Source organism: Oryctolagus cuniculus, chromosome 5 (genome assembly GCF_051225735.1).
Source record: "Oryctolagus cuniculus isolate XC-2025 breed Fujian yellow rabbit chromosome 5, ASM5122573v1, whole genome shotgun sequence".
Lineage (NCBI taxonomy): Eukaryota > Metazoa > Chordata > Mammalia > Lagomorpha > Leporidae > Oryctolagus > Oryctolagus cuniculus.
In genome coordinates, this window is record NC_142871.1 from 145,845,936 (window position 1) to 145,867,204 (window position 21,269).

Here is a 21,269-nt window from a genome sequence, read left to right on the forward strand (position 1 = left end):
TTTGGGATCTTCTGTGTTTCCATATAAATTTCAGGATTGTTTTTTCTAGATCTGTGAAGAATGTCCTTGATGTTTGATTGGGATTGCATTGAATCTGTAAATTGCTTTGGATAATATGAACATTTTGATGATATTAATTCATTTTAATTAATTTCATGAACATGGAAGATTCCTCTGTATTTTGTGTCATTTTCTATTTATTTCATCAATGTCTTCTAACTTTAGGGATTTTCACATCCTTTCTTAAATTTATTTCAAAGTATTTAGATTTTTTTGTAGCTGTTATGAAGAGGACTGATCTTATACATTCTTTCTCAGCCAGAGCATTATTGATGTATGAGGATGCTATTGATTTTTTGTGTGTTGATTTTGTATCCTGAAATTTTGCCAAATTCTCTTATAATATTCTCTAAGTGGAGTCTTTTGGTTCCATTATATAAAGGAGCATGTCATCTGCAAACAGGGGTAATTTGACTTCTACCTTTCCAGTTTATATCCCTTTGATTTCTTTTTCTTGCCAAGTGGCTCTGGCTAAAACTTCCATAACTGTATTGAATAATAATGGTGAGAGTGGGCATCCTTCTGTGGTTCCAGATTTTAGTTGGAATGTTTCCAGCTTTTCTCCATTCAGAATGATGTTGGTTGTGGGTTTGTCATATATTGCCTTAATTGTGTTGAGGTATGTTCCTTTTATATCTTTTTTAAAGTATCTTTTAATCATGAAAAGATATTTTATTAAATGTTTCTCTGTATCTTGAACTAATCATATGTTTTTTTTATCATTCATTCGTGAATGATATATCACATTTATGTTGACCTTCTCTGCATCCCTGGGACAAATCTCACTTGGCTTGGGTAGATGATCTTTTTGATGTGTTGTTGCATTTGATTTTCTAGTTTCTTGTTTTTTTTTTTTTTTTTTTTGAGGATTTTTACGTCTGTCTTTACCAGGGATATTGATCTTTAGTTATCTGTTTTTGTTGTATCTATCAGATTTTGGAATTAAGGTAATACTAGCCTTATTGAATGAGTTTAGAAGGGTTCCCTCCATTTCAATGGTTTTGAATAACTTAAGAAGAATTGAGATTAGTTTTTCCTTAAAAGTTTTGTAGAATTCAGCTGTGAAGTCATCTTCTCCTGGGCTTTTCTTTGTTGAGAGGCTCTTCATTTCTGTTTCAATCTCAAGTTTGATTATTGGTCTATTCAGATTTTTATATCTTTGTGATTCAATTGTGGTAATTGTATGTGTCCTGAAATCTATCCATTTATATATAGCTATATACCAACAAATTGGAAAATTTATTTCTGTGGTATCAGTTATAACATCTCCTTTTTTCATTCTGATTTTGTTAATTTTGGTCTCCTCTCCCCTTTTTTTGGTTAGTTGGGCCAATGGGTTTTCAATTTTGTATAATTTTTTTTTCAAAAAACAAGATCTGCATTTCACTGATCTTTTGTGTAGCTTATTTTTTTTCTATTTTGTTATTTTTCTCTAATTTTTATTATTTCTTTCCTCCTATGCATTTTGGGTTTGGTTTGTTCTTGTTTTTCTAGGTCCTTGAGCTGCATTGTTAGATCATTTATTTAGTACCTTTCTAATGTTTTTTAATGTTGGCACTCACTGCTGTAAACTTTCCTCTTAACACTGCCTTTACTGTGTTCTATAAGTTTTGATATGTGTGTTTTCACATATAGTCTGCCGATTATATGATCATAAGATTAAATACAAATTTCTTAAATCTGTCCTTGACAAATTGGAAGTTTAAGAAAATTAGCTTTTACATTTTTTATTGATATAGCATAAGGAATTTTCTCTCCCTCTTATTCTTGAAGTGTTCTACCATAAACATTCTGCAGGACTGAAAATCCTCCTCTAGAAATAAAAGGAATTTGGAGGTTCTGCAAGCCTCAATGGGTAGAACTGGTGCCTACCTGGAGGCCAGACAGCCATAGATGAATGTGGTTGTCCTGGGGCCGGCCCTGTGGCTTGGTGGGTTAAAGCCCTGGCCTAAAGCGCCAGCATCCCTTATGGGTGCCGGTTCTAATCCCAGCTGCTCCTCTTCCGATCCAGCTCTCTGTAGTGGCCTGGGAAAGCAGTAGAAGATGGCCCAAGTCCTTGGGCCCCTGTACCTGCATGGGAGACCCAGAGGAAGCTCCTGGCTCCTGGCTTTGGATCAGCTCCTGCCATTGTGGCCATATGGGGAGTGTACCAGCAGATGGAAGACCTCTCTCTCTGTCTCTACCTCTCTGTAACTTTGTCTTTCAAATAAATAAAATAAATCTTTAAAAAATGTGGTTGTCCTGGGAGAGAAGGAGGAAAATCAAAGAGGTGGGGGAATTTGCAGGTAGATACCTGAAATGGATGAGGTACTGAAAACCTCTGGGTACATATTTGATTACATTCTTCATAATATATTTCTAAAAAGAAAATTGTTGGATCACAGAGTTTCAATCATTTTAGAGCACTTTTTTTTTTAGAAAGTTTTTGTTTAATATATATAAATTTCATAGGTACAGCTTTTGGATTATAGTGGTTCTTCCCCCATACCCATCCTCCCACCCCCATTCCCATACCACTTCCTACTTCCTCTCCCATCCCATTCTTCATTAAGATTCATTTTTAATTATCTTTATATATAGAAGAGCAACTCTATACTAAGTAAAGATTTCAACAGTTTGTACCCACACAGACACACAAAGTATAAAGTACTGTTTGAATAATAGTTTTACTGTTAATTCTCATAGTGCAACTCATTAAAGAGAGAGGTCCTACATGGGGAGCAGGTACACAGTGACTGCTGTTGTTGATTTAACAATTGACACTCTTATTTATGACATCAGTGATCACCCAAGGCTCCTGGATAGAGCATTAATTTTCTCAAATCATCTTTGGGCCATATTCCCAAGCCATGTTTGGAACTATGCTGAAAAATTGAAAATGTATGAAGGGTGCCTTGCTATCAGGTTACAAGATCATGTACCACACCCCCATTTAATACAAAGTAACATTAAGAAGTTCAATGAAGAGAAATCCTCCCATTTATATTCCTTGCTTTTAAAAGATATCTTATAAAAATAATAGATGATATAAACTATTGTAACAGACAAATGCCAACCTTGTTGGGATTGGTGTGCACATGAAATGTTTTCAAGTGAACTACTTAAAATGATTCTCTTCCTTGTTGGCTGGCAGATGCCATACACTGCATTTCAGTCTGCTTGCATGCATTTTTGACTGTCTGGCTATTGAAAGAATCACTTTGAGGTGCCCTAGGACTGACTCCTGTTCATTTTTAAACTTCACATTCTATTCAAATTCTTCTTATTAACTATGATCCATTCCTGTCTCCTGTCCCCAGCAGTCTAGACTTTTGATTCTATTTAAGCTTCCAGAAAGAGAGGTGTGTCAATTCTCACCCCTGTTCCCGGCTCTCACCACTAAAATGCAAGGCCTCTTTTTCAGAGCTCTTTCTGGTGACTTCCCTTGGCTTAGAGTGGGTGACCACACCTTTCTGCCTTTGGAAGGAATGGCTTATTTCTTCTTTAAAATTTTCATATATATGGAAGTTTTATATATATATACATCTGTTTATATATATACACAAAAAGTTTTATATATATGTATGTATGTGTGTGTGTATATATATATATATATATATATATATTTGTTCACTTCCCAGTTGCCTGTGACAGTCAAAGCTAGGATAGTCCAAAGCCAAGAGCCTGTAACTCAGCTCAGATCTCCCATTTGGGTGGCAGGGACCCAAGTACTTGAGCCATCACCTATTGCCTCTCAGGAAGCTGAAATCGGAAGCAGAGTTGGTGCTTCAATTCAGATACTCCAATACGGATGCAGGCATTCCAACTGGCATCTTAAATGATACACCCAATGCCTGCCCCTTATTCCTTTTTTAAAACACAAACATGATGCTCCCTCCAAAGACGATTTCCATTTCCCTGCAGGCTTCCTGTTTTGGGAACTAGGAGTAGTGGGAAATTTGAGGATTGGGTGGAGGTGCTAATGCTGCATCTATAGGATTGATCTCTCAGGAAGCTCTTGGTGGAAGTGGCTGGCTATAATTTTAAGGGAGCCTCTGAACTTACAGTGTTCTCTACTTAGAGAATTGCTCCCTGCTGTGGGTCTGAGTCATCAGTTCTGTTACCTCTGGAGCCTCACACCATTAGAAATTAGAGCTAATGAAAAGTTATTAGAAAAAATAAAATAAAATAATACAAGAGAGAAGTGAATATACAAATGTGCAATTTCAAAGTGTTTCTTTGAAATTGGGGAAGGTAACTCTGACTCACAGAGTTGGAAAATACCATCACTTAGAAATTTTATTGGTGTGTCTATAAAGCAGAAAAAAATCCAATTGTTTAGGAGCAGTAAAATTTTCCTGGCGCTGAGATAAACTACTGGTTTGGCTCTTAGAGACAGAACACTGTGTACTGCAATGAACAATGTCTTCAACATTTCTTCAAAACAATGTGTCACTTTTACATTCCACAAGGTGAGATAGTGGTGTAGACTTAAAATGCAGTTTGGTGAAAATATTTTACTGGGAGAAGGGAATCAAATGGTGAAATCCAGATGAACAGAAGTTTCACAAAACAGATGGATCTGAGCATGCATCTTGTATCTGGAGGAAAGAAGAGATTTCCCAGTAGTCCTCATTAAATTTTTAAACTAGGCATAGATAATATTTTTAAACATTAAATTTTTTAACTAGGCATAGATAATATTAAACAGCAGTGACTTCAAGGTAATCCTTTCAATAACAGCTGAAGAGCAGGTGAGCTGGGTTCCTGGCCAAAGGCAGACGCACATGCTTAACAGTTCGCTAAGCAGCAAGTGGGTTTGACAGTGTGTGAAAGCTGAGGCATCTAACAGGACACATGCCACATGGAAAGCTCCCCAATTTCCATTTAGAGTCCAGGAAAGACTGAGACACTTTTTGACTAATAACTTCAGTTTTTCTCTAACATATAGACAAATGGGAAAGGAAGCTTTCAATTTCTACTCTGTGGAAAACAGCCTGATCTGTAGATAGGGAGTAGATCCCTACAAGCTCTGCCTATAGATTAAATTAGTATAAGAGTACTTCAAAAAATTCACAGATAATGGAATTAAAAGATAATTTTATTTTTGTGCAAAAATTTTTGAAATCCATGCATAGAAAGGTCTTCGAAAAGTTTATTGTGGGGCTGGTATGGTACAGTGGGTAAAGTTGCTGCCTGCAAAGCCAGCATCCCATGTAGGTGACAGTTTGTGTCTCAGCTGCTCCACTTCCAATCCTACTCCCTGTTAATGGCCTGGGAAAAGCAGTGGAAGATGGCCTAAATAACTGGGCCACTGTCACCCACATGGGAGACCCGGATGAAGCTTCTGGCTCCTGGTTTTATCCTGGCCCATCTATGGCTGTTGCAGCCATCTAGGGAATGAACCAGAAGATGGAAGATCGCTCTCTCTGTCTTGCTTTCTCTCTCTGTAACTCTGACTTTTAAATACATAAATACATCTTAGAACAAAAATTTCATGGGAATTGTTTTTATTAAAAAACTATACATTGATTTCAAATATTTTTTGCATCAAAATAAACTTGTTTTAATTCCATTTTCTATGAACTTTAAAAAATATCTTTGTATCTTTGATTTATTCTGTTATTTTTAATTCATTCAATAATATTTTCTGAGCACCATCTATGTCTTTGGCATAACTTCTGCTAAAGAGTGTCAAATCTTTTAAATAAATGGATACTAAAAACAAAACTTTTGCTTGTGGGAAATTTGCAAAATTACATTTTGATGTTCAAGAAGTTCTCACACTTAAAAAAACTTGATTAAAGGCCAAATTGCTATCATTTTAGCCTGAGAACTTATAGAGATGTTGCAAAGTCTTTGCTTTGACCGTAAGCAAACCTTAGTCTCATCACATGTCAAACACTTGCATGCTTGTGTGTTGTGTATTGAAATTTCTCAGTGCCTTTGTGGAACCACGAGGAATAGCCTGGAAGCTTAGTGATGAGCTCCACTTCTTTGTCCCAGATTCGTTGGATTCATTGAATGTCCACAGTATCATCCTCAGTGGACTCTTTTGCTTATTTATCACTCTATTGCCAAGAGGACTTACATTAGACATTGGGTAGGAAAGTCTCCTAGGTGTTGTTCTACAGTTGCCCATTGTCTTTTCTTCTTCAATTTGCCACTTCTTGAGAAAGAAATCCTTGGTTTCAGGAGGATCAGCAGGCCTCATACTTGCCTTTCTCTTAGCAGCAGACCCAAGCAATCTTATGGTCATATTCCTTGGTTACACAGGTTTCCTAATCAGTGTTTTCCAGCATTGGAGAGTAGGAGAGTAGTCTTAGCAAGTTGGTGAATACAATCTAGGTAATCTAGGTGTTGTTTTTTTTTTTTTTTTGACAGGCAGAGTTAGACAGTGAGAGAGAGAGAGACAGAGAGAAAGGTCTTCCTTCCGTTGGTTCACCCCCCAAATGGCCACTACGGCTGGCGCTGCGCTGATCCGAAGCCAGGAGCCAGGTGCTTCCTCCTGGTCTCCCATGCATGTGCAGGGCCCAAGCACTTGGGTCATCCTCCACTGCTTTCCTGGGCCATAGCAGAGAGCTGGACTGGAAGAGGAGCAACCAGGACAGAACCGGCGCCCCAGCTGGGACTAGAACCTGGAGTACCGGTGCCGCAGGTGGAGGATTAGCCTAGTGAGCTGCGGCGCCGGCCTACAATCTGGTTTTTAGAGTGATATTTTGAAAAATCTTGAGGCATTTATTTGTTTTCTATATGTGAGGAAAAAAGCATGTATGGCAGTGACAATTTTGCCTGAAAATGTCACTGGCTTGAACCTTTTCCAGTTTCCCTTTCTCCTTACTACAAGGGTGATTTTTTTCACAAGATGTATCAAGGTTAACTTTTTGGATTTTGGTAGGTTCCCTGTGCTTCCTCAGGGTTGTGGTATCCATTTTGAACTGCGAAGTTATATAAACTCTATTTCTTAAGCATCCATCCATTTTCCTCATGTCCAGAGCATTTACCTAGTCCAAATCATCCTTGTCTCTAGGCTAGAGAAGTTCATGAAAACCTTTTATGAATGAGTGTTTGAGAACAAGTAAATACTTTTGCCATGTTTCCAAAATGACCCCTAACCAGAATAATGGCTAATATTGTAGGACAATAAATTAATTGCATTTCACCAGTCTTCACAGTTCTACTCGTTCTTAGCTGAGGTAGATGGCCCAAACCTTAATCTTTTGGTGGTGTTTCTATTAGAAAGAGAAACTAAGAACAATCCTTTAAGATTCTAGTAAGATTCACAAGAGGCAACCTGCCACTCAAAGAAATATGAGATCTAACAAAACTTTCACCTTTTTATTCTTGTATTTAGTACAAGCATAATAAAATAGTACATATTTTTTAAAAGATTTTATTTATTTATTTGACAGTAGAGTTACGACAGTGAGAGAGAGAGAGAGAGAGACAGAGAGAAAGATCTTCCTTCTGTTGGTTCATTCCCCAAATGGCTGCAATGGTTGGAGCAGCACTGATCCGAAGCCAGGAGCCAGGTGCTTCTTCCCAGTCTCCCATGTGGGTCCAGGGGCCCAAGGACTTAGGCCATCATCTACTGCTTTCCCAGGCCACAGCAGAGAGCTGGATTGGAAGAGGAGTATCCGGGACTAGAACCGGCGCCCACATGGGATGCTGGTGCCGCAGGTGGAGGAGCAACCTACTGTGCCACAGCACCGGCCCCAATAGTACATATTTTATGTTATCTTATTTCGTTTTTGTCTTATTCCAGTAAACTTTATATGGCAGTACTTATTATGTGTCAACCTCCCTTTAAAGAGTTTACAAATATTAACTTGTTTAATAGATAACACAGAGAATAGAAGCCCTTCATACTCCTGTTCCTCAAAGAACATCATGCTCATTTGAGATATTTTTTCTATAACTTCTTTTCTTTCCCTTAAACATATGTATTTTATATGATTGTCACCCTAGTTGCTACTATTATATATTTTATAGTGGAATAACAATCTTTGGCAGTCTGCATTTTCATTTAGCTACATGTCTTGGGCATTTTTTCATGAGTCCATTTAATTGCAGGTCATTATGTTGTGTAGTTTTTCCAACATGTGAAGAAGTCATGGTTTTGTTTAACTATTCTTGTGCTAAAGAAAATTTATGCTAGTTACACTGTGTCACTAATAAACTTTTCCAACTATGAAAGTACTTTTGAAAATGGCTAAATTCTGAGAAGTAGAAATTCTGGTTTTAAAGGGTGTTAACAGTTATTAATTACATTGTATTTTCAAGTTGTTCTTCAATATACATCTTTTCCAGATATGTATTTGTGTACCTGTTTCCTTATACCTTTGTCTACTCTTGATATTCAATAAAAAATCATCAAATAGGCAAATGATAATAATATGTATATTACTGAGGTATTAAAGAAATGAAAGAGGATAAAATGTGTTAAAAGCTAATAATTATAACTAATGGAGAAAACAGTCTCCATTGAAGCTTGGGTAACTGGAAGTGTGGAGTAATAGAGAATTCTTAAGTCTCAGTGTTTAGAGGATTTGAAATTTGGTTGACTAAAGACAGGAAAGCCAAGAATGTTTCCATACTGACTTTACTGAGTAAGCTGTACCTAACAGAGAGTAAGCTCCTGTGCATCCTAGAATGTGGTTACACAGTAGGTGCATTGGTGTGTTTCTATTTTTATTTTCTGATTGTGCTCCTGATAAAAGGAGAGAATGGATATTAGAACTTCTGCAAACCATTTTTTCTCCAGGATAATAGAGTTTCTTTTTTTTTAAAGCTTTTTTAAAAAATTTATTTGAAAGTCAGAGTTACACACAGAGAGAAGGAGAAGCAGAGTGAGAGAGAGGGAGAGGGTGGTGGGGGGAGAGAGAGAGAGAGAGAGAGAAAGAGAGAGAAAGAGAGGTCTTCTATCCGCTGGTGCACTCCCCAGTTGGCTGCAACAGCCCAAGCTGTGCTGATCCTAAGCCAGAAGTGTCTTCTGGGTCTCCCTCATGGGTGCAGGGGCCCAAGGACTTGGACCATCTTCTACTGCTTTCCCAGGCCATAGCAGAGAGCTAGATAGGAAGTAGAGCGGCTGGGACTCGAACTGGCTCCCATATGGGATGCTGGCACTGCAGGTAGTGGTTTTACCCACTACGCCACAGTGCCGCCCCCTAGAGTTTCAAAAATAAAGGATCAATCATAATAATTTCTATAGTTAATAATAAAGGAAAAAATCTCATGTGCAGATAATCAATATATTGACTCTCAGCTCCAAACCAACCCTTTTTTGTTGTGCTTGGTGATACTGGACTTGGACCCTGTTAACATTTCTCCTTTCCTAGCTAGCACTAGGTTCAGGTTTTCATTAGAGGGCAGCGAATGGAATAAAGGGCCTCCAGTGTGCTTTCTCCTGTTTAATTCTTACAGAGTGACTGCCAGTGACATCCAGAACATTGACTGGCCCTTAAACTCCAGCAAGGTTTGTTAACTCCCTGGCTGGCAGTTTTCCATTTGCCTGTTTCAGCCCATGCTTTCCAGCTTGCCAGATGTGGAACAACTCACACCTGGGGGCAAACTAGTAAACTTTTCTGCCATCCAATTGCTTCCTGATCTTCACTTTCACCTGCTGTCACCCCAGAAGGAGGTTTTCTGCTGGCCAGTCCTGATCCATAGTTTCTTGCTCAATGGCCTTGGACTCTTGGCTATAGAACTGACCTGCTGTGTACCATCAAACTTCTTTATTAGCCAGAGGGCCATAACCATACCCTTTTATTATAGGATCTGGGTCTCAGCCTGGGAGAGAGGGCCCCCTTTCAAGTTTGGTTTCTGTAATCTCAGTTCCAGTTTTTTCACTAGATTCCTCTTTAATCCCCTCATAATCTTGTTACTAATTAATAATGCTTTATATTAACCTTTCTCTATTTAAAACTATTCATGTGTATTCTGTCTCCTGACAGGACTCACACAGATACAGACTTGACAATGGGAGTGGATCTAGGAGACAGATGCTCAAGGATTAGATTTGGGGGCTGGTTTGGTTATGTCTCTTGCAAGTACTGAAATTCTCAGAGGGAAGTTCAATACTGCCCCGTGCCCTTTAGATTCCAATTAATCAACCTATCTGTGAACGACTACAATGAAATACAACGGGGGCAAGTGCCATTGAAGCCTGAATGGCTGTGACACTTGATCAATATGGAAACAGTACTGACAGCAAAGACTATCATGGGACAGATTTTCTTGGAATAATTGAAGAAAGAGAAGCACAAGCTTAGGTTTTTTTTTTTTTAACTGTCATCTCAAGTCATGGTCTGAGTAACAGAGAGCGTCTATGATGGACTTAACAGAACTTTTTATTTCTTGTGGTCACAGGTCTGATATTGTCCGATATTGCAGAAAACAAACACAAAATTTAGTTGCATGAGTTGCTGAGCTTAATGTCAGTTGACTTTAGAAGATGACAGTTTCTCATGTAATGATGAAGACATTGGGAAAGACTGGAATCCTAAAATTTAGAAGGATCAAACATCTTTTTGGATGCAGATGGGATTGACAGTCTCACATTATGAAGTCATTCTGATCTCCCATGCCAGTGGGAGTGGTTTGCTCTGCTGAGTCTGAGAACACTAACCTTCCCCTGCTTTAAAAATCTCACGAAAGCCTCACCAGAAACAGAAGTCTTCACCTGCCCTCCTAAACACAACTGTTGTCAGTAGGGTCAAATCTCATATGCTTCAAGTGGCTGGGCACACGTTACGACTGTAAAGGAAATAGCTGGCACATTCAAACTCCCTGGCTGGCAGTTTTCCATTTGCTAACATATGTTGGCAGAAAACTGAAGAACGTGTATGGGAGTGGATTCCAAGGATATTAGAACTACAAAGGTGGAATATAACTCTCCATGAATATAACTCTCCATGTTCATTGACAGTGAGTCCTGACTTAACATGTTAACTTGAGCAACCAGAGGTAGCTCTAACTACTTAATGTGATTGATTAAAATTGAACTCAGTTGCGGCCTAGTAGTGGTGATGCCAAAACTTTCCTGACATGAAGTAGAGGAGGAAATCCAGAGGCTTAGGGAAGCAGGAATATTGGAAGAGATTTGTTTTTATACCTGCACACTATACCTCGGGTACACCACAAGAGAGCTCAGATGAGATTTCCTCAACTAAGGTATTGAGAAGCACATCAGTGAGGGGAATACTTTTGTTCTTGCAAAGCTCCCTGTGTTTAGTGGGTTACACCTTGGAGGATGTCACCAGAACATTGGGCTTTCTGATTTCAGTGAAGGTGATGGGACCACAAGGGAAGTACCTCATTAGAATGATTTCAGTTTTACACATGTAGATAAAAGACTACAAGTAAATAATTGTAATATAACATGTAGACTTTATTTTTATTATTTTTAAAAATTACTTTAGAGAGAGAGTGAACACACTTTTATCTGCTTATTTGTTCCCCAGTTGACTGCAACGGCCTGGTCTCAGGCAGGAATGAGGCCAGGAGTCAGGAACTCAATTCAGGTCTCCCACAGAGGTGGCTGGAGCCCAGTTGCACGAGGTATCACCATTGCCTCCCAGTGTCTGCATTAGCAGGAAGCTGGAGTCAGGTGCCAGAGCCAGAGCCAGACATCAAACACAGGTACTCTGATATGATACATAGACTTCTTAACCAATATCTTAACTGTTTGACTAAATGCCTGCTCTAGATTTTTAAGTGTTGTTAATGTGTTTAAGGTATATATGTACCAGGTCTAATGTTTCACTGGTAAAAGCAAAAATAAGAGCTAAAAGTTGTGTGTGCTAAGAATAACAAAAGGTTCTGAACCTTATTTACAGATTGAAAATCTCTATTGGTTAGACATTTTGAAGAAAAGTTAACAGCCACAGGTAGGATTTGCTACTAATTTATCTTACCCAGTACACGGGAGTTAAAATCTTCATTCCATAGTCTCTTCATCAGATAGTTAAGACATCTCACCTATGGAATATGAAGATAATAAATGAGAGTTTACACTTACCTTCAAAGAATTCATGATCAAAATTTGTGTCTCTGAATTTGTGTGCATGAGAGAGATAAGACGAGGTAATTATGATGTAACATAATATGTAAATATGATGTAACTGATAGAATAGAAACATAAACATTTTGCTTGATCTGTAACAGATCAAATCCAAAATCGCAGTGCCCTGTTTTTCCCCATTATTCCATGCTCTTAATATAGATAACATTGAGGCAGGTGTTACGGTACAACATGTTAAGCCCCTGCTTGGGTTGCCCACATCCTATATCAGAGTGTTGGTTCAAAATCCAGCTACTCTACTTCCAATCCAGTTTTTTGCAAATGTCCCTGGGAGGCTGTGTTTGATAACCCAAGTACTTGGGTTACTGCCATCTAGGTGGAGACCCAGATTGAGTTCCTGACTCCTGGCTTCAGCCTGGCCTAGCTCTGGCTTTTATGGGTATTTGGAAGGTGAGTCAGTGGATGGAAACCTTTCTCTCTTGTTTTCTCTGTCAGTCTGCCTTTCAAATAAAAACAGATCATAAAAATGATTAGATCAAACCAAGCAAAGAAATAGACAAAAACTTTGAAAAAGAACACTTACAGGTACAATGGGCATATCTACATAGATAAGTATTTGCATCCCATGTTCTGTAGCATGTTGTGCATTCCGTATGTGTAGGATTAATTTCTCTATCTCCCTGTCACAATTACCTTCCATAGTGTGAGTTTCCCTCAATTTTTAAGCCAGAAAACCTTGAAAACTTAAGTCATTTGAAACTGCTATATTTAGGAGATACAGGGTTAGCCATGAACTGCTGTCTCTTAGCCTTTCAGGAAGATGAGGGCCACCAGCATGACTATATTTAATGTTACTGTTTGGATGTCTCTGTTCCAATCAGTGGTCCTCATGGAACACAGCTGTTGTCTATTGTACCTTGAGAGGAAGCTTAGCTAATCAACCCTTATTAATTAGTCACTAATATGTACATTGTACCAACAAACGTTTTTGTTAAGTGATGGCAGCACTAATTGATGGGGCATAAAGAGCCCCTCCCTAATTACAAAGAAACACTGCTCCTTACCCTCAGTAGATGATCCCTTGTAGAAAAGGGCCTCTGAGGGAAGGCAGGGACAGGCATACGATGGCAGGGTCTAATTTGTTTTTAACCTGCTTTTAAGGAGTTGTTTAATTAATATGAGATCAGCACATTTGAAGGTTTGAACAGGTGCAAATACACAGTTGTAACCAGCTGTGTAATTGAATGCAGTGGAACAAGGGCTGAGCATACAGAAGTCAGTAATTGCATGCTCACTTCCTACCTGTGGCTGTAAAAGGGCTTGATCTTTTTTGTGCAGGATTCTCTGAATCTTTCTGGAAGGCTGTATTGTGTTGGGATGAGTTTTTGCATAAATATTTCTCAAGTGTTTCATCTCTACTCATTACACAGCAGAAACATCGGTGCTCCCTTTTTTGTTTTTGTAGCCTTCCTAAAAACCATGGAATCATGTGGATGTTGTATGTAGTTGTGGTAAAACGGTTTCCTTGTTCAGATTTCAGATTTTCAGAGTTCTGGTAGCCTTTTAGAGTAGCTGTCTAGCCCAGGAGTCCTCAAGCTGCAGTATGGAGCCTGTCCAGTCTGTGACCTGTTTTTGTAAATAAAGTTTTAATGGCACCCAGCCATGCTCATTTGTCTATGCTTCTTTCATGTCACAATGACGGAGGTGAATAATAGCACCAGAGACTTTATGATATGCAGAGCTGGAATTACTGGCTATCTGACTCCATGCAGAAAAAGTATGCTGATGCTTCAGATCAAGGGTCCAATCCCTACTATGCTTTTTGCTTAACATTAAAGAAGTTGTCCTTTTAAGAATTATTTTCAAGGATTCTACATTCTAGTGGAAGAGATGCATTCCTAAAATGTGTGTAAATTCCTTCTAAATTGCATTTTCTCCTTATGTGATATCTAATTTTTCAAAAAAACTGCTTGTGAATACTTTTTATCCAGTAGATTGGGATCTTGGCTTAAATCTAGGTCCTATTCAGTCTCTAGCACATTACTTGACTTCAGTGTGCCATGTAATTGTTCATTTATTTATTATCTATGTCTCCCACCATCATGAGAGCTCCATAAGAGACAAACTTTACATTTCTTGTTCACATATCCTTGAGGTTTAGAGTGGCGGTCTTGAATCTATGAGATGTGCCATTAATTTTGTGCTTTCTGTACTCTAAGAAGCCGCCAGTTATAAGCTGTGCTGCTGTTTTATAGACCACTTAGCAGTCAATGTAAAACACATGCTGAGAATCATTGCTTAAAAGATGCATCCCTGTTTTAGAGATTTGTAATGATTTATTTATTTTGTATATGGGTGGGGAGGGAGGGAGGGAAAGAGAGAGAGAGAGAAAGAAAGAGAGAGAGAGAGAGAGAGAGAGAGAGAGAGAGAATCTGTTCCATTCTCTGATTCACTCTCCAAGAGATTGCAATGGCCAGGGCTGGGCCAGGCTGGAACCAGGGACCAGGAACTTAATCTGTGTCTCCCACATGGGTGGCAGAGGCCTAAGCACTTGTGTCATTTTCAGTTGTTTTTCCCAAGATATTATCAGGAATTGGAAGTAGAGCAGATTGGACACAAACTGGCACCCATTGGGGATGCTAGCATCCCAGATAGCAGCTTTATCTGTTATGCCACAATGATAGCCCCTCAGTGATATTAAAATGTGGAACAACATGCATCTTGAAACCATGTGTGAAGGTCCTTGTCAAATAGGTGGGAAAACGGACAATCTTATGTTATTGAGATTTTTTAAAATGATTTATTTATTTATTTGAAAAGTAGAGTTACAGAGGGAGAGAGAGAGAGAGATAGAGAGAGACAGAGAGAGACAGAGACAGAGAGAGACAGAGAGAAAGGTCTTCCATCCTCCGGTTCACTCCCCAAATGGCTGCAGTGGCTGGAGCTGCGCCAATCCAAAATCAGGAGCCAGGAGCTTCTTCTGGGTCTCCCACGTGGGTGCAGGGGCCCAAGGACTTGGCTATCTTCTTCTGCTTTCCCAGGCCATAGCAGAGAGCTGGGTCAGAAGAGGAGCAGCTAGGACTAGAACCAGTGCCCACATTGCCTTTCAACAGAGCATGTAGCCTCCTTCTAATTATGAGAGGTTGATGGTTATATGCATTCCCATGAGGAATCTTGGAAAAAAAAACATGGACAATGCATATTATGAAAAAACTATGCATGGATTTCAAATTTTTGCATAAAATAAACTTATCTATTAATTTCATTTTCCATTAACTTTTTAAAAAAGATTTATTTTAAATTTTTATTTGAAAGAGTCAGAGAGAGAGGAGGAGAGACAGAGAAAACCTCCATCCCCTGATTCACTCCCCAAATGGTTGCAATGGCCGTGACTGGACTAGGTTGATCCTGGGAACATGGAACCTCCACTGGGTCTTCCACGTGGGAGCAGGGGCCCAAGCACCTGGGCCATCTTCCAATGCCTTTCTCAGGCCTCCAGCAGGGAGTTGGATCAGAAATGGAGCAGCCAGAACTCAAAAACTGGTGGAGGTTCAACCCATCATGCCACAATGCCAGCTCCTCCATGAACTTTTTAAAGTATCTTTGCATATTCCTAGATATATTTTTTAAATGCTTAAAGAGAATTTTGTAATATAGAGTACACTTAAAAAGATTTATATATATGTGTGTGTGTATATATATATATATATATATATAGAGAGAGAGAGAGAGAGAGAGAATCTTCCACCGCTGGTTCATTTCCCAGATGGCCCCAATGGCAGAACTGGGCGATCCGAAGCCAGGAGCCTGTAGCTTCTTCTGGTCTCCCATGTGGGTGCAGGGGCTGGAGCACTCGAGCCATCCTTCGCTGCTTTCCCAGATGCATTACCAGGGACCTGGATGCTTTTGCTGCTTTCCCAGATGTATTAACAGGGAGCTGGGTGGAACTGGAGCAACCAGAACTCGAACTGGCACCCATATGGGATGCTGGCACTGCAGGCCATGGCTTTAACTTTCTGAGCCACAGTGCTGACCCCTATAGAACAGTTTAACATGTTTCATTGCACAAATAATACATATTCATAGATAAAAATGGAAATTAGTGGTAAATAAAATGAAGAAAATAAAAGATTGTATACCATCCTATGTGCCATGACTTCTATAACCATTAAGATGAGAAAAAAATCATTTTTAATTATTCAAAAAGTACTTTTGAATAAGAATATAGTCATAAGATGCACACTCAAATTAATAGCCTAGCCTTTCATTCCTGGACCAAAGTATTAGTCTGGGGCCTTCTTGTGTGGGAAATGTGGTTTGTTTGATTTTCTTTCCTAATGAGCAATTGGACTAAAGGATCAGGTTTAATTATAATGAGAGTTCCTTTCTGTTTGTACATCACTGCAGACCTAATTGTAGGCTGGCATCCCGCTGTGGCCTGAGTGGTCATTAGCTTGCTGATAACGGACTGTTCTTGTCAACAAGGCCTCATTAACCATTGTGTTTGCAGTGAAATGGTAGGAAGGGTTTGAACTTGTGATTAAGGGTGCGCTGGCCCATGGTGCTCAGGGAAACTTTGCTTTTGCAGTTTTATGGCCAGAATCAAGGACTTCAGGCTCAGATAAGTGACGATATCTAAGGAAAATCTGCATCTATGCAGCAGGGTCTGCAATGAGATGTTTCAGGGGAATGCCTGACCCCAAGTTCACAGTCTGAGATTCCAGTCTCAGCTCTGCAGCTGTGTAGCCATGTGTTTTGGGGCTAATCATTTCTCTTTCTGTTCCTTGCTTTCCTCACTTGAAAATGAGAAGGTTTTATTCAGTGATTGGTGAGATAACATTTTGCCAATAAAAATAATTTGCATGATGCTTGTGCAATTTTCTTGTTTTTCAGTATTTTTTTGTACCTTTTTAAAAATCTTCTTAGGTTATGCACTAGAGGGCAGTGGTACATTAGTATTATAAAGTACGAATACGCTTGGTACTGCATTCAGTTGAAAGTCATTGATGTTTGGATTAAGAAGGGGTCTGATATATTCCTCATTCAAAAATTGGGAAAGCTGCTCTATGGTATCCCCAATTTATATTCATCCTACCCTTTTTGAGTATTTCTAGTGCTGGGGATCTTGCTACCTCACAAGACAGCTTTGAGTCTTATTCATTTGAGTTTCTAGAGGTTCTTTCTTAGATCAGTGTACCTATAACTTACCAAGTAGTCCCTGCAGAAAACTCTGTTCCTGTTTCTCATATAGGTACTCCCAATACTCTATAGAATAATATTGCTAAATAATTATACTTACTATTTTTTGGTGATTTATAATTCAATATTCAAAATTTATTACTGACTGTGTCAGGTACTGTATCAAGCATCTTATTTGCATTATTTTATTTAATCCTCACCATAAGTGCTGACAGTTTTCATCTTTATTTATCATTATTTTACCAAGGCTCAGGTCTAAATCCCATAACTAGTAAGCAGTGAGGGTGGGGGATTTGAACCTAGGTCTTTCTCATAAAAACTCCCTCAAGTGTCCTTAACACAACAGCTCCTTTTGTAGCTTATGATTTAAGGCCCAGAGAAGGTAAGCAACTTGCTCAAGATTATACAGCTAAGTAGGAAAAGAAGGGGAACCAGGCCCAGATCTTTGGAGAGCACATTCAGTTTTTCTTTATGCTACAAGATAGTACACTCAAGACTGCTGCAACTGATTTCCCAAGTCCCATTTCCTATGTGATAAATGTTCCCATTTTCCTCCATTGTTATTCTGATGGATTCCTTGCTATCCTATCACGTTCTTTGGGCATGTTTTTAACCTGTCACACCCTTTCTAAATTATAAAACTCAGAATTCAAACCAGGGCTTTGTCTGAACAGCATGGAAGGCACTGAGACTGTACTTCCTGTCATTTGGACTTAATTTTTCATTAGCATTGTGTAAGGTTGCATTAGTATTTTCATATACTGTCAGTTTATTTCAAGCGTAATGTCAACAATATACATTATTCTTTTTTAAATATTTACTTTTTTTTTTTTTTTTTTTGACAGGCAGAGTGGACAGTGAGAGAGAGAGACAGAGAGAGAAAGGTCTTCCTTTTGCCGCTGGTTCACCCTCCAATGGCCGCCGCTGCAGCCGGCGCACCGCGCTGATCCTGGCAGGAGCCAGGAGCCAGGTGCTTTTCCTGGTCTCCCATGGGGTGCAGGGCCCAAGCACCTGGGCCATCCTCCACTGCACTCCCTGGCCATAGCAGAGAGCTGGCCTGGAAGAGGGGCAACCGGGACAGAATCCGGCGCCCCAACCGGGACTAGAACCCGGTGTGCCGGCGCCGCAAGGTGGAGGATTAGCCTATTGAGCCACGGCGCCGGCTAAATATTTACTTATTTATTTGAGATATAGAGTTACACAGAGAGAGAGAGATGGAGAGACAGAGAGAAAGGTTTTTCCATCTTCTGGTTCACTCTCCTAATGGCTGCAGTGGCCAGAGCTGGGCTGATCTGAAGCTAGGAGCCAGGAGCTTCTTCCGGGTCACCCATGTGGTTGCAGGGGTCTGAACACTTGGGCCATCTTTCACCTCTCTCCTAGGCCATAGCAGAGAACTGGATTGGAAGAGCAGCTAGGACTAGAAGTGGTGCCCATATGGGATGCTGGCGCTGCAGGCAGAGGCTTAGGCTATCATGCCACAGCACAGGACCTCCCCTTGTTCTTTTAATTTTTTTTATGAAATGTAAGAACAAAACAGAGTGACTTTAATATTTCTTACTGATCGGGAAAAAAGGTCCTCCTGATCTGGCCAGAAATTTTGAATAGATAAATTGGTAAATTCCTGCTTTTTCAGATAGTCAAGGGGTGTGAATGTGATAGTATTGGCGTTTCTGGGATGATGACTGGTTTCATGTTAAACATCAGTGTCTGTGTTTGCTATTGCTTCCTTGTGAGAAATGCGTGCATACTGTGTGTGGCAGGCACTTGCTTTCTTGCTGCCTATTACCTTTTGTCACAGCATACCTAGCCCTATTATCTCTTTAAGGAGGGTGTGCATAGCATGGGACCCCTCCCATGCTTGTTTCTAGCTGAGAGACAAGCATAGGGAATAGTGCTTTCTGCTGTGGGAGTGGGTCTCTTGATTCATGTTGTATAGGATGGACAACAATGTATAGGAGGACTGATTCATGCTGATGACACTAGTGTCCATGAGCACACTTCCTTTGGATCCTGCTCAACTTGTTTGCATTTCCTTTGATCTGAGAGCCACTTAATGTATCATTCCCATTATAGATACGCATATGTGTGTATGTACACATGCCTATGTATATAGTTTGCAAGTCAGAATCAGTTTCTGACCATTGCAGCCAAAACAATCTTCACTGATATATTGATCTTTGGAATATTTAACTTTTCTTGAACTTGCCTTATTAGGAAGTTCTACTGTTTCACGGCATAACAGAGTATTTTATCTATCTGACAGAGTTTTGTTAATTTAATTTAATATCTATTATAGAAGCACTATTTTCTGACACTTTTCTGGGATTAAAGTTTTTAAAATATTTGCCAAATCTAATGCAATGGTTGTGTTCTGAAAAAGATTTATTGATTAACAAGGACCCTTAGGGAAGTCAATTTATCAGTATTGACATCCAATATTGAATTTTTTAGAATGGTAAACATTTATTTACTTTACAATTTTAAAAGTAGATGCATTTTTTTCCAAAAAGGAAATTCTTTCATGTTTTTACTTAAATTCTAACTCATATCTGCAACCTATTAACATTTAATCTTAGCATCAACATTGTATATTTCTCCAGGCAGTGTTTTCTATACCATAGGCATAATAAATTCTCACACACAACAGTACCTTTTTAAGGAAAACATTATTTATTTATTATTTATTTACTTAATTACTAGAAAGAGAGATTGCACTCTCATCTGCTGGTTCACTCCCCAAATCCCCAAAAGCCTGCAATGGCCAGACTTCTGGGGCTGAAACCAGGAGTTGGAAATGGAATCCAGGTTTCCCACATGGGTGGCAAGGACCCAGGTACTTGAGTCATCTTTGCTGCCTCCCAGGGTCCACATTAGCAGGAAGTTTGAGTCAGGAGCCAGAGCTGGGAATTGAATCTAGGCACTCTGATGCAGGGATAAGAGCATTTTAACCACTAAACACTGTGCCTCAGTAGGACCTTTTCAATCTATTTCTGTTATTATGTTCTCATCAACACACAGGCCATCTCTTTCTCATGGGAAAATTCCAAATTCACTACTAGTTTTCTTTCTGACTTACTGAACTTTGGAAATTTCCTATTTCTAGACAATGAAGGAAATATTCACTGAATTGTTCCAGGGCATATACAATTTGATGAGACATTCTCAAACTAAATTATCTCAAAGAACATTAATGGGCACTTTGTTCAACATGTTATAAGTCTCCTTTTTGATACTCGAAGGTGGCAATTTCTCCTTGTTTTCAGGACACAGAAGAAACAGGCTTTTTCTAAGTCACTGATTTGCTCTGCTGTCAAAGACCCTGTGACTCTTTTGAGGTTGTGATTAACAAGGAGGCTTCAAGCCAAAATCATGGCCCTCCCTGGCTCACTCATAACCTCATCTTATTTTCTACCTTTACTTTTCTTTGGCCTCATTATTTTCTTTTTAAAATATTATCTTGCTATGTTACCTTACTGTATCATATGTATTTTTTAAGACTTCTGCAAATCCCTTTTTCCTGGACTGTGATGTAAGCAAGTTACAATGAGACATGTGGCTTCATCCCATTTTCCCATTGCTGTTCCCTCTGGCTTTTCTTATTATCTCTCTGTTAAAGTCTGCTCTACACTGTCTGCCTCTGAGACTTAGAACTTGGAGTTTTTTTTTTTTTTTAAACTTTCTCTCAATCCCTCATTTTCTGTAATTAGTTAAACTAGTTAGTCCTCAGGTGTACGTCTTAATCTCTTACAGACTAAAAAAGAGAGGGGGAAAGGTAGTCATCTGTCAGGGGAAGTTGAGGACAGAATTTGAATGGATGTTGTAATCTATGTCCTTCAGATATTGATATTTGGATAAAAATCAGCTTCTCCCATCTTTTACCTTTTATCATGATTATTTTACCTGGATTAACTCTGAATTACTAGTTATCTATGTGATGAAAATGGTTATAGAATTGATATCCTCATCTTTGGACCAATGGTTCTGAAACTTGAGCATGTATAGAATCTCC

The 21,269-nt window shown here is 39.1% G+C and overlaps 1 long non-coding RNA gene across 2 annotated transcripts in view; it reads left to right on the forward strand.

The window, feature by feature from the left end:
- Positions 1-21,269, forward strand: part of LOC149126777 (uncharacterized) — a 48,057-nt gene that overhangs the window by 6,508 nt on the left and 20,280 nt on the right. For both annotated transcript variants that reach the window (XR_016234746.1, XR_016234747.1), the window contains exon 4: positions 11,502-11,679. This is a non-coding gene — a long non-coding RNA (uncharacterized LOC149126777). The remainder of the gene's footprint in view (positions 1-11,501; positions 11,680-21,269) is intronic.